This window comes from Haemaphysalis longicornis, unplaced genomic scaffold (genome assembly GCF_048455015.1).
Source record: "Haemaphysalis longicornis isolate Haplotype H1 unplaced genomic scaffold, Haemaphysalis longicornis Haplotype H1 scaffold_16, whole genome shotgun sequence".
NCBI lineage: Eukaryota > Metazoa > Arthropoda > Arachnida > Ixodida > Ixodidae > Haemaphysalis > Haemaphysalis longicornis.
Genome location: NW_027526266.1, coordinates 10,304,175 through 10,316,769, shown reverse-complemented (window position 1 = coordinate 10,316,769; position 12,595 = coordinate 10,304,175).

Below are 12,595 nucleotides of genomic sequence, written 5' to 3'. Positions count from 1 at the left end.
ACGCACCCGAAACTCAAGGAAGGCGGCGTCCGACGTCGAGTTGTTAATCGATGGCTTTGATGTAGTCGCCCTCGTAGACACGGGAGCGGACTACTTAGTGATGAGCGGATCATTCGCGTCTAAGCTAAAGAAAGTTACAACCAGATGGGGCAGTCCGCACATACGCACAGCAGGAGGCCCTCTCGCAACGCCGAGTGGAACGTGCACATCACGCGTCACCATAAATGGCACGACGTACCCTGGTGCATTCGTTATTTTCTTCAACTGCTCCTATGACGTAATTCTCGGAATGGACTTTTTTACGGACAACGGTGCAATAATCGATCTGCAGACCAAGACGATAAATTTTACCCCCGATCACTCCATGGCGCCGGATCTGAACTCCGAACACGGTGCTGCCGTAAGGATCGCGGATGATTATGTCACCCTGCTACCCCGCACCCCCGCCAGTTGTCACGAAGTCAAAGATGATACAGTCGTCTTCAAGAAAAACAAGTTTATTGGAGCGAACCTGTGCTCCCCTAACAACTCAAAGAATACAAGGCGGCGAAGCAGCAGTCAACAAAGTGACTTGCGTAGGCGAGCGTCGTCGAGTCGAATACCCCGGAGTCGGCTCTGCAGGCTTTTATCTTTCGTCGCGCGTGGTTTTCGAACCGTCGATTCACATCGAGAACATTGTAGATCCATGGAGATTATTCTAGGCTGTTCACGTTAGATCGGAATGCTCTCCCTATCAGGAGTGATAACACATGCGGCAGCGAAAGAAAGGATGGAACACGGGCTTTCTTTGGCACAGAGATAACACAGACCGGCGCAGCCGGGCAGTATAAGCAAAACATAAATCAACAGACCCAATGCATGCTTTGCGGGAAAATGATAAGCGGTGTTTCTTGCAGGCACCTCTGGTTATGTTATCCGCTAGTCGGATTCACGTCGAGATTTATGCCTTGTGCGGGCGCTTCTGCAAGGGTTCTCCTGTGTTACCTGTGTTCTCCTGGACCCGCCACATACCACCTGACGCATATGAACGCATTTACTGTGCTCGTCTTCAAAATTTAGAGGTGCTTGCCAATTGAAAGGCGAATTAGCTTATAGGTATTTTCTCTTGATAGTAACTAATACAAAAGAAAGAAAGCCTACACAAACTCGGAAGATTTAAAGGTAGCGAAGCTGTGGGCAAACTTTACTGCCATCATGGCGGTTTAAGTCTACGATTGCAGCTGATTTGTCTCTTCGCAGCTGATTTATTTATTTATTTATTTATTTATTTATTTATTTATTTATTTATTTATTTATTTATTTATTTATTTATTTATTGACATACTGCTCGCCTGATTGCCAGGCTTTAAGCAGGAGTGGGTGAAAGTGGTACAAGAACATTCACCAAAATAAGAGTGAGGAGAAGGACAGGTCACGTGAATATACAACAGACAATACTATACAATATCGACATAGTTTTACACGAACACACGAGGTCGCGGGTTCGATTCCCGGCCGCGGCGGCCGCTTTTCTGATGGAGGCGAAAAGCAAAAACGCCCGTGTGTTCGACATTTCGGCGCACGTTAAAGATCCCCAGGTGGTCAAAATTAATCCGGAGTCCTCCACTACGGCGCGCCGCATCGCCTGCGTTGCGTCGGCGCGTTAAACCCCACAATCAATCAATACACGAACACACGTACACACATGTATGCGCGGAAGAGCTAGATACAAGGCATGGTTATGACAAACTTATGGAAGCAATGTAATAGGTAAGATTACAACGTACTCGCTGGAAACTAAAACAACAGAGAAACAGACCGCAACATTTTTACCGCAATACAAACTGGAAAAAACAGTTATGGCAGTTTAAGAACGCAGGTACAGATTTGGAGTCAACCGTGTTATACGGTAAAGTATTCCAATCAGCTGCTGTGCGGGAGAAAAAGGACTGTTTCCAGGCATCTGTACGACATGACCGGGTTAAGCGCGGTTGGATCGGTTCAATGTACTTGGTTTTCGGTATGCCGAGTTTATTATATTATATATGAGATGGAATAGTTTTAACCTATCCCGGTAACGTCGGGCGTGCAATTTTTCCAAGTTTTCTGACTGTAAAAGGCTTGATGGAGATGTGCGCCAGCTATGAGAGTTAAAAATAAACCTCAGCTTTCCTCTGCACATTTTCTGTCTTATCACTATTACATTGTGTGTAGGGATCTCAAACTGCTGCTGCATATTCTAACACAGGCTTAAATATGTTTTATATGCTAATAGCTTAATTTCCCGCGTTGATTTTCCGAGGGTTCTTCTGAGGTATTCAAGTTTTTTCATTGCCTTATTCACATTGTGTGTTATGTGGTCGTTCCAGCGCAAGTCGGAAGTAAAGACTGCGCCTAAGTATCTTTATGTAGTTACTGCCTTTATATATCGAATTTTGACATGGTATTGGAAAGTGAGCGGATGTTTTTTTTGCGAGTTCCAGTCATTGCAACCGTTTTCTCAAAAGTTATTGTCATTTGCCAGGTTGGCATCATGCTTTTATTTGGTTTAGTGAGCAGTTTAAAGTCCTTTGGTCGCTGGAAGTTTTGATTTTGTGGTATAATATGCAATCATCCGCTAATAGTTTTACTTTGATAGACATGTTGCATGCTATATCATTGAGAAATATTAAAAAGAGAAGTGGTCTTAAAACTGAACCGTGGGGGATTCCAGACTCTACAACGGTGGGTTTGGAACTTGCTTCTTCGATGCCTACATAACAGATACGCTTTAATTCAAGCTATCAAAGAATCATTTTTTAAGATTCATTTTCACTTAAGAATAAGTTTCCGATGCGACACCCGGTCAAAGGCTTTTTCAAAGTCCAAAAAAATTACATCTACTTGACATTGCCTGTCGATAGCGGATGCAAGATCATAGGCAGTTTCCAGCAGCTGTGTTACTGTGGATAAGTTGCTACAGAAGCCGTGCTGTCGATTTTCGAGTAGCCGATTGTTTTCGAGATAGGCTGATATATGCTTGAATATTATGTGTTCAAACACATTGACACACGTGCACAATATAGAAATGGGCCGATAAACCGTGGGCAATGATTTATTTTATTTTTGCGGTATAGGGCTCATTTTTGCGTGTTTCCAATCACTCGGAAATTCTGCGTGTGAGAGTCATTTCTTAAGTATTAAACACAAATATTTAGCCCTCCACTCAGCATACCGTACAAGAAAAGCATTCGGTATCGCATCTATTCCCGGCGACTTCTTTACGTCTAGTTTAAGAAGAAGCGAAAATATCTCCTCCTCACTGATGTACACGTCATCGATAGGCGGGGCGCCAACACAGGGAAAAAAATCAGGGATGATACCGTTACAGAGGTAAACACTCAGCAAAAGTAACGATTGAGTGCTTCACAGATCTCTGTTTTTTTCTTAACAACAACATTATCAACCATAATGCTAGGTATCGACTTTTTTTACTGAAAAGTGGCCCCAAACTTTTCCAGGGGAGGAAACCAGATAATTTTTTTAGGGTACAGCGTTGATAATATTCTTTGGCTTTCTTTATAGTTCCTTTTAGGTCCATGCGCAGGCTGGAAAGCTTATCAGTGTTACAAGCGGTAGGTTTTCACTTGCACTTCTTTCTCGCTTTTTGAAGCTTGCGTGATAAGGATTCGAGTTGTGCACCTCCTTTTTATTTAACGGAACAAAGGAGTTGATGAACGTAAAAACGATATTTTTGAAGGAACCCTAAGTGTAGTCCACTGAGTATTCGTGTGATTCACAGAATGAAGCAAATGATGAAAAAGAGCCTTCAAGAGCATCTATTACATCTACGTCACTGGCGCGCGAGAAAACCAGAATTTTGCACACCTTATTCTATATGACTGGAGCAGATTTTGTTTGCAGCGTTGAGCATACCATTTATGGTCCGAGATGTCCTCAAAAATGTGTACTTTCGGTTTTCGCCGAACGACGTGCTTGTTGACCAGGAATTTAACAAGAATAGATTCTCTGGAATTTTGAATGCGTGTAGGTTGTTTGACGAGTTTCGACCACTCGCGGAATAACATGAAATCGGCAAATGCCCCCGAGGAAGCAGAAAGAGCTCAGGGGAAATCGTCCCAGCTAATGCAAGGGAAATTGAAATCTCCGGCTAGCAAAATGTTGCATGGACTGTTTCTATGAGGCCACAAAAAGGCATTATTCTTTTCAACAAACGTGTTGTCGGTGTTAGAAGGACGATAGAATCCCCTTATCGGGATATTGCAATCATTTAGATAGAATTTAGCCAACACGCATTCAACTCCAGTGATGTCGGGCAGCCTTGTCGCGCGCAAAGTATTTTTAAAAATAATGGCAACTCCACCACCATGAGAATTACTATCTTTCCTGAATACTTCATAACCGAGGGGTAGTATTTCAGAATAGCTACCATCGGGATGAACCCATGTTTCGGTTATGATTGATATATGTGGTTTGTGTGCCAAAATTATGCTTTCCAAAACGGCGCTTTTGTTCATTATACTGAAGGCGTTGATATTTATGCATCGGGTGCTTTATTCAGTCTTTACGAGTGGTCATTCGGTCTTTTTAGGCTTATTAGTGCTTCATGAACTGGGGACTATTTTTTTTATTGCTGTCCCATGCAAACACGGTTTTGTCTACTTTTATCTTGTCGTAAAAAAGTTGAACTTTTGTGCCTAAATGCCTAGCGTCAGCTGTACCCTTCCAAAGGTGCCGTCTAATTTCCCTGGTGGCTGGTGCAAAATCTTGAGAAATCGAAATGTCGGACCCCTTAAGGTTGAAGCAGTTGTTGAGTACTGATGATTTTTCCCAGTTCAACTAGTTCAATTAGTTCAACTTGAGAATAATTGGTCGTGGTTTTTCAAATTGTTTCCGGCCTATTTGATGTATCTGCTCGACGGATGACACCTTCACGTTCATTTTCGCCTGTAATATGTCGTCAACCAGTTCTTTCATGAGTGATTCAGCTGTTTTTTCTTCCTTTTCTGATACTCCGAATACTAGAAGGTTATTTCGTCTTACCCTGCCCTCTAAGTCTACTATTTGTTTTTCTAGCCTTTGAACAGTTTTTTTTAGGGCAGGAAGTTTACCACCGAATTCTTTAACCTCAGAAACACAGGATTCAACAAGTTTTAGTTTCAGGTAAATCGCGTCCAGTCTTTTTCCAACATTTTTTTTTTGCCGTCTAGCAGTGGTTCCAATTATTCCTGTACGATTGGCCCAGGGTTCGACTTGACGTCACCACTGAGCAATACGAGTGAAACAGCAAACTCTGTGACATACAAGCACAAGGCGGACAGGCTGTGTGGGCACGCCAGCTGGATAAAGCATCGGTCACTGGTTTTGATCATAGAATGTGTTCTACTGACGTGTACGAAAAACAACAGCGGGTTCGTCATGCTTGTAGCTGGAGGCCACCCGGCATGCCCACTGAAGGTCTGCCAGCAGCGCAGGCTTCTTATATGCTCGGTCGTCGCCGTAGCGGTAGGTCGCTTCCAGGCTTCCGCGATGCGTGGTAGCTCTGCGGAGTCCTCGTTAAAAAGTGGTTGAATGATCATCGGTGTTCGTCGTTCTTGATAGGCACCGGTAGCTTCCGCCGATCTGCAACGATCTTTACTCCATCCGTATTGCTATAAATGTATGCTTCTTTCATTGTTTTGGAAGTTATAATCATTGGACATACCTTTGGAGGGGCGTACGCTATGGCGTGTTTTTTTTTAATTCCCAGCAAGTGTTGCCTTAATTAGTGGGACCGTTGAACTTTTTCTCCTTCCTAGCAAGTGTTGCCAGTGTTACGGCGAACGTTGCAGTTTTTCTCGTTCCCAGTTAGTGTAGTCACGATAACGGAGAACCCTGGAGTATTTGTTGGCCAATCTTGGCAAATCTTGGCCATCTCCATAGGGTATCCTTGGCTTGACAAGCGTGTGACGGGGACGCTGGGCGGCACCGCGATGCACGCACACTTGACCGCTTGGCATTTTCTCGGTAACTTTTAACCGCCCGGAGGTCGCAGCAATCTTGGTCAATCTTTCTAATTCGGTATGGTTGGCTTCACAAACGTGCACAGTGGTCGCTGTGCGGTTACGCCTGGCGCGCGCACACAAGTGCTAGGCATTTTCTTGGTTTTGTTAACTGCCTGCCGGATGCCTTCTCGCCCCGCGCTCGCGTACGCGTGCTCGGAAATTTTTTGGTATTTTTAACTGTGGACACGAAAAACTGCGATTTTCTAAACAGCTTCGCTGTTAAAAGAAGGACGAATGTTTCATTATCACGCTTATAAGCCGTGCTATATGTTAAGCACAGCATAGGTATTGACAGCGCTGAATTCTCTTTGAACAGCAGAGCTGTGTAAGCTAGTCCTCACGCCGTTCAGCGCTACAAGAAAAAAATAACAAGAAAAAATTCTGGTGCATGTGAGCATGCGCTTCATGAGGGGCGACCGGCGTCGGCCAAGCTTGCGCGTAGGCTTGCGCCACTGAGCGGTTTATCCTTAATTTCGATTTTGCGGAGGTGTAGAAATCCTCCCGGGGGGCGGGAGGGGGGGGGGTGCTCTTGCGGGCTTGTTGGTGGGAGTGTAGATACTCCCTGGCCGCTGTGCTGATGGATGTGGAATCCTTTTTCGGGGGAGTGTCGGCATCTATGGGGGTTGTTGCGGGGTGTGCATAAATTCCTGGCGCCACGTGACGAGCTCGCAAACATAGAAAGAAGAACCACTGAGCGAACGCGCGAGCGTATGGCTGGTGAGGAGCACCCAACGTCTGCCAGCACGACTTTCGAGAACACTATGTCCTGTGTTTGTAGCGTGATCTATCGCGGGCTGCTCTCTTCGCCAGTTCAAGTGCGTTTGCACGTGAAGTGGGGGGCACATACGGTGAGTTCGCGGATATGGTTTCCGCGGGTTCTAGCGCGTGATAACACCGTCCACTTTGGGATAGATGTGAACGCCTGCGGAAAAAAATGGCCCCACGAATCTGCTCCTTTCGTTGCAAATGTCGTCAAAAGAAGATAGTCTTTATCGACTTTTACCCAGCAAATGACTCCCTTCGCTTTCCCGCTCACCTCTCATGTTGTTCATCATTGTGTCGCTTTCCTCCCAAGATATATACGTCAAAGGTTTGCTTAAATCATTTTAAATTTCCCACGTTCTACTGCTCCAGACCAGGTGTCTCGATGCCAACGCTGCCGTATGGTGAAGACGCGCGTGCATGGAGGCGCCCTACTTCAACTTTTATAGAACTGCGTTTCCGTACTCCACGTGCATGGCAAGCAGAACGTGGAACCTATCTAGTGGAACCTTTCGTAACTGTTGCCGGTTGATTTCTTAAAATGGCGCAAGAAGCTACAGTGGCGCGGGCGACAGCAGGCGACGGCGAAGTGAATTTTTTTTCTGCAGTTGATGAAGTAGTTAATTTCGCAAAAGTCCAGCATGTATGGTTTTTTATAAGGGAACACTGCAAATATCACTTCTGTATTAATTTGTTGTCTTATATTTGCGTAATGTCTTGTTCTTTTTCAACAATGTTGACAAGTATGAACATTACATCGGACTTACACGGGTAGATTTAGCTGTGACTATATAAGACTATTGCGCAGGCATTATTTTACTTTGGCCGGGTGGCAGAATCGAGTCACAGACAGACATACAGACAGACCAAAATTTCAGGGTTTAAGTTTCCCAAGAAAGACTATCGTCTTTAAAAACCATCCGGACCAGACAGTCATATAGAACTTTCAGCGGCAAGTTGGTAAATAAATGTTAGGTGCAACAACTTGATCTTGTATAAAGGGAAAGGGGCCGCCAGCTGTGCGGTTTCTGCGGCGTCAGTTTTTTTTTCAAACTCGATTGAAAAAAAATAAACATATAGATACAGTGAGTGAGATAGAGCATATTACACTTTAGTGTGGTGGCACAGTTTATTTCTCAGTATAATTTATTTCTTAGTTTCGTTATCTTGCAGCTGCTGCACTACTCGCCTATGCTAACGTATATTGCTGGGCGCTCTGACAGCCCAGGGCAAAGCTGTGGGAGTGTGTCTTTTCTTTAGAAATCTTTCTCACCTGCTGGACATCGAATTAACACACTTACCCAATGTTTAAAAAACACTTACACTTTCGCAGAGATGACACCGGACTCACGTGCGCACATTGGCATCCGTGTTTCCTCCCGCCGGCGGCGGTGGCGGCAGATCGACTGCAAGATTCTTCACCAGCGCTCCTAGCGGCAGTGGACAGCGCACAGCGGGCCGAAAGCAACCCGTACCCTCCCACTCGAGACTCCCGTATTCTATTATCGTTTTGGCTGGCGTGGTGGAAAGAAATGTCGCTTGACGTATGCGCAAATTTTTCGCCATTATCCCGCCTGCCTACTATGGTTGCCAGAGCAGGAATGCCCTCTCAGGTAATATAGCGGCGGCAGGTGGTCGCCAGTTTTTGTGACACCTTCACCTAATGATCTGCTTTTTTTTGTCCTCATTTCGTTCTATTCCTCTATTCCTCCTCTAGCCCCTCTTTTCTTACTGTCGTTCAGTCGCTGCCGATTCCTCTCCGCCCGACTCCCCGTTTTTTAACCATGCGTGCCAGGCGTTCGCTGTGTTCATTAGGATTTTTGAAGACGATAATTTCTTGGGCTACCTAAAGGTGCCGTAAAGAGAAAACATAAGTTTGGTTTATTCAAAAGATTGCCTTGTTAGAATCATACTGACACCACTTTTAACGTAAAATTCGCTCAAATGAGCGACATAATTAAAAAAAAGGTAATAGCCATGCGACGCACCGGCTCGTTTTCCGCAACATAACCTATGATGTTATACCAGGCAGCTCTGTTATTGGCGGAGGCCGCAAAAGCAGACAAAAATTAGGTAGAACTTATAAGCTTGCCCAACGAGCGATGCGAGCCTAAATTCAGGGCACATTCTCGTTAAATCCGTAAGAATGGTGGGACAACTAGTGGGAGTTACGACATCAGACGTAAATATAGAAGGACCGTTGCGTACTGCAGTTTGTACTACGCGCACAGTGCTTGGTTTAGCTGCACAGGACTGCGGGGCTTTCGGGTTGTCTCAGACGGCACTGGCCGATTGACGCAAGCAACGTAGTCTAACGTGACCTTATTTGTCGGGAGACAACTATGCTTCACGAAACGATTATGTTCTCCCTCAAAAAAAGCAAGCCAAGTTTAAATACGGTCAAAAACAAAACAAAGGCAGAAAACAACCTGCCACGGTGTGGTGGTGCCATCTAGGTTCACTAAAGTTAAGCAAGGTTTCCCAAACGGCTGCAGAGCGGTCGGTTTCTATGATGTCATTGCAGACCATGAAAACACACGATTTAGCGTGAAAATCAAAATTTAACCTAAATACTAATTTCTGAGTGATAAATGCATCGTTTGAATTCCGACAAGCTCTGGGGCACTATAAAAGACGAAATCTCTTGAATAACACAAACTGGCATTTTGTCTTCATGGCTCCATTAAACGAAAAAATTTTGGTCCATATATGTCTCTTTCGGGCTGTCTCTCTGTGGCTCGATTCATCTACCTGGACTAAAACAAACAGAAACTGCCGAATACTCTTATATACTCACTGCCCAATCTGGACGTCTAAGTCCGGTGTTCATTTTCATACTTTTCAACGTTGTTGTACAAGAACAAGGCATTATGCAAATATAAGGCAGAAAATCAATACGTGAGCGATATTTGCAGTGTTTCTTTATTAAGCAATTCAAGGATGCTTGCTTTCTGCAAATAGAGTACTGTATCAACTGCTGAAAACCATCGCCTGCAGTTTCAAGGCTACCTGGCAACATTTAAGGAATCAAACGGCAACAGCAACAGATGGTCCCACTAAATAGGTTCCATGTTCTGCTTGGAACCCTCGTGGAGTCGGGCAATGTGGTGATTTAAACGGTTTAGCTGGATGCCTCGATTCACATGTGTCTGCGCCGTACGGCAGCGCTGGCATCAAGGCACCCGGCTTGGAGCAGTGCAACGCGGTAAATGTAAATTGACTTGAGAAAACATCCTGCGTCTTATCTTGGGAGGAACGAGAACGGTGAAGAACAGAATAAGATGTGACCGGGAATAAAACCCGCCCGCATCTTCCCACGGGGAAAACTCGAGTAAATGCGTCGCACAGTGGTGGGGGTATCACGTCAATGCTGCGTAATTGGGTATGGTTTGGGAATGCTTAATCGCTATTTTGTCTTTATTATTCTTATTTATTGAATGAAGGAGAAGCGAAGACAAGGAGTGTAAAGTTAAAGTCTGTCTTTATTGCTTTGTGCCATCAAGCAATGCGTCAAGTCAAACGAAAGCCAAGCAAAGACGCCCTTGACTGAATTCCGAACGCGCGCTCCGCCGCATATATACACACCGCCCGCGTTCGAGGGAGAGGAGTACGAGGGGAGAGACGCGCATGCGCACACTTCCGTACACAAGCGCGCGAACTTTCCACGCACCCACCACGCCGTTACTGTTGAGCGCGACGCAGCGCACGGGTAGCTACGACGCATGCGCGCACAGACGCGCTCCCCCCACACCGCCGCAGCTGTTGTTGAGAGCGATGGAGCGCACGGGATACACGCGCTCCTCCCGCACCACCGCACCTGTTGTTGAGAGCGAGGAGGGTACGGGGGAGAGACGCGCACCTGCGCCTCGACGCGACGCGCTTGCGCAGTGAGAATGTGGACGGCACCGACAACATCGACGAGTGACATCGCGAGCCTAAGAAATGCTCCGCATTTAAAAGAAGGGAGGCATTTTCTTTCCAGAGGCGCCAGTTCACTATCGTCTACCGTCGACATTTCCAACGGAAGAAGCACGTACGTGGCCAGTTTTTGTTTTCATCACATTCACGGGTGCGAAAGATGCATGCCCGCAGGTTCCAGCAGCGGCTGTGTTGATTCGCTCGCATCATACATTCGCGGTTAGTACAAACGTATTGGGGCCCGTAACGGCCGCGGTTCTGTAAGTGCGCCCTCGTTACAAACCCCTCCGCACTGTAGCCGCGGCTCGGTTTCGGGCCCGAGTTCGTTCTTTTTTTAAAGACGATAGTCTTTCTTGGGGAACTTAAACCCAGCAATTTCGGGCTGTCTGTATGTATCCCTGTCTGTCGTTCTCCGGTTCGATTCAGCCACCTGGCCAAAGTAAAATTGATATTCCGCAATAGTCTTATATACTCACAGCCGAATGTAAACGTGTAAGCCCGGTTTATATGTTCATACGTGTCAACTTTGTTGAACAAGAAAAAGACATTACGCAAATATAAGAGGAAATTAGTACACAAGGGATATTTACAGTGTTTCTTTATTTAAAAAATTCATTAATGCTTGGTTTTTCGGTAGAAAATGATATTCTACATCTACTCTAGGAAACTGCCGCCTCCTGGCGGCATACAAAAAATTACGCGGCCACAGCAACGAAAGGTTCAACTAGCTAGGTTCCACATTCTACTTGGAATGCTAGTGGAGCACGGCCACGCGGTTCGATAAACCTTGTAGTCGGTCACCTCCATTGCCGCACGTCTCCGCCGTACTGCAGCGCTGGCATCGAGGAACCTTGCCTGTAGCAATTGAACGCGGTAAATTCAAATCGCCTTGCGCAAACCTTTAGTGTGTTTACCTAGGGATGTGCACGACGGTACAGGAACAGCATGAGAGGCTAGCGGAAAAGCAAAGGGGGGCATTTCCTTGGCAAATGTCTACAAAGACTATCGCCTTTTGACGACATTTGCAACGAAAGTAACAGATACGCGGCCAATTTTTTTCTTCGTTCTCTGGGGTGGTTGCGTGGTTGTTTACGTGAAGTTTCCGATCACGCAATTCATACCTGTTTATTACAGATGTTCGTGCTCTCAATTCTGCGTTATTTTATGTGTATGAGCATCAATTAAAGGATATGCGCTGTCACGGTGCATTTTTGTGCCTATGAATGATTATTTTGGCGTTTGTGCCTCCAGGATTCTGTACACCACAAATGCATATTTTCAATGCCTATTTCAATATCAGCGCCCATTTGAATACTATTTTGTCTCAAGTTTCTGTTTCGCGTGCGCTTTGAGATCGTCTGATGTTGATTAGCACAATCACAATCTTGGACATCGAATTTTTGCACCTTTCAGATAAAAACTTTACATTTTCGCCGAAAATAAACCATACTTAGCCATTACCACGCCTCCTGTTTTGCATCAAGGTTTAAAAGACTGCTGGCTAACACGCTTTCTTCATTTCGCCGTAGTGTTGCGGAACCGTGAACTCGGGCTAAGGGCAGCAGGTGAGCTCATAAAGAGCAAAGATCAAGACAGGAGGGAAGGGATAGATCAGGCTTGCGAACGTCTGGGAACAATGCCTGTCACCAATCTCTCTAGCTCGTGGTGTCTCGCGGCAGGTCCGCTTTCCTGGAACCAAAGCCGGATTTCGCTGAGTGGGAAGGCATCAAGTGTGGAGTCTAGTCGGACCTGAAATTAGTTGCGCTGACTAAGAAAACTTCCGCGGGGGAGAGGGGGGGGGGGCAGAGGGGCGGTACAGGATGATGGGGAGGTGGAGAACGTATAGTAGTATCGAACTGCTTGATCACAACTGAGTAGATCATGAAGCCGAC